The sequence below is a fragment of the Calidris pugnax genome, unplaced genomic scaffold, assembly GCF_001431845.1.
Source record: "Calidris pugnax isolate Ruff unplaced genomic scaffold, ASM143184v1 C14825044, whole genome shotgun sequence".
Lineage (NCBI taxonomy): Eukaryota > Metazoa > Chordata > Aves > Charadriiformes > Scolopacidae > Calidris > Calidris pugnax.
This window is the reverse complement of record NW_015094055.1, coordinates 1-1,652: the sequence shown is the minus strand read 5'-3', so window position 1 is coordinate 1,652 and position 1,652 is coordinate 1. Positions and strand designations below refer to the sequence as shown.

General features: G+C 35.8%; 1 long non-coding RNA gene across 1 annotated transcript; it reads left to right on the top strand.

The window, feature by feature from the left end:
* Positions 1-70: 70 nt before the first annotated feature.
* LOC106900729 lies at positions 71-1,643 on the top strand. The gene is made up of 2 exons (XR_001414192.1): positions 71-1,104; positions 1,492-1,643. It is a non-coding gene; the product is annotated as an uncharacterized LOC106900729 (long non-coding RNA).
* Positions 1,644-1,652: the final 9 nt, after the last annotated feature.

The following is a 1,652-nucleotide window of genomic DNA, read 5'->3' as shown; positions in this document are numbered from 1 at the left end:
TTTTTTTTTCTTCCCAGATTAAGTTATCTAAGTCTTTCTTGTTCCTCCAGCTCTCTGCTAGGTGCTCTAATTTGTTTGCATATTTTCTGAATAATGGAATTCAAAACTGAATTCTCTGCTCTGGTGTAACGTTTACGTTCAGAGGCAGTGGATTAACTACTGACACTTAGAGAAAAGAAACTCCACCCTGTAACATTATCTGATATTTCCCAACATTTTTATGTTTATGTTAAAATTCTTCAAAAGCTTCCAAATTCTTGTCTTGCTCCTTCTTGTCAATTACTGACATTTTTGTGTTTGCATATTTGAGTTCTACCCTAAATACTTCAAATATTTCGAAAGTGAGTGTTTTTCAAACAGGAATTGTTGCTACATTACATGTTGGAGTTTTACACTGGTCATTGTATGTGTGTTTCTGGGCTTCAGTAAAACCCATCTTCCAAAGGATTAGAGCTATATCTAGACAGATTCTGTAAAAACTGCCTTGGAAGGCCCTGTCTTATTTTACTTTCCTTCCTTGGCTTCTTTCTGAGATGATGCTGTTTACTTCACACTGTTACTTAGTCTTGAAATCTCATTTGCTTTTATATTTAGTGTTCTTATAAATTCAGGGTCAGGCTTTTCTAATAAACAATATAAAATTTGCTGCATACTAATCACAGCTAACACTAATTCACAGTAACTTCAATCTGTTGTGTCAGTCCTTGTCACACGTGAGATTATTTCTGTTTTAGTAAGGAAGGGTGCCTTATCTTGCTGACTGATATAATTCTAATTGCTGTTTCACCGATAACTGATGATAATGGACAATAAGGTACATGTTTTCATCTTTAAATATTATTCAAGTTAAACAGGATTGCACGTGCTTGGGAGGAAAGGTTTAGCATTCAAAGTAGGAAAAATAATCCAAAATCAAGAAAATGAAAGTAATTGATTATTACTGCTGCTTTCGCCTGAGCATATTGAATATACTACTTTTATGTCTTTCAGGAAATTGCAAGTGAAATAGACAGAATATGTGAGATGGGAGAGGTGATGAGAAAAGCTATCCAAGTTGATGATGATGAGTTCTTCAAAGTTCAGGAGAAATTAGCTCAGTTGGAGGTAAGAACAGACACAGTTACGAAGGGTAGATGAAGCTTTGGGAGCCTCTAGATTTACTCTGGGAGTAAGACTTACTTTGGGAGCCTCTTAGACTTTCTATGTTTGCATGTGTCAAAGATTTATGAGAATCAAACATTTGGGGGTGGGGTCAGGAAAAGCAGGCGATCTGTTTATTTTCAAGTTCTTGGTGTTTGTATTATATAAACAAAGCCAGAAGCAAAAGATAAGCTTTAAATGATGTGGTTCCCTTCTTGCTAGCGCTGTATTAATGCTTGTTACAAAATCAGTGTTTTACTTAGCTGTGAAGGAGTGGGGCTACTTAAAGATTATAATCATTTAATTGTGAATTAGCTCATTTCTATTTCAGCAAAAATGTTGATTTTGCAGCTTGAAAACAAAGAGCTGCGTGAACTATTGTCAATCAGCAAGGAATCTTTTGAGGTGGGAAGAGAAGATCTGCCCGACTGTGAAGCTTAGGCCACAAAATAACCTTATCTCCAAATCTCGACTTCAGAGACTATTATGAAATTACCCTACAAGGATGGGGG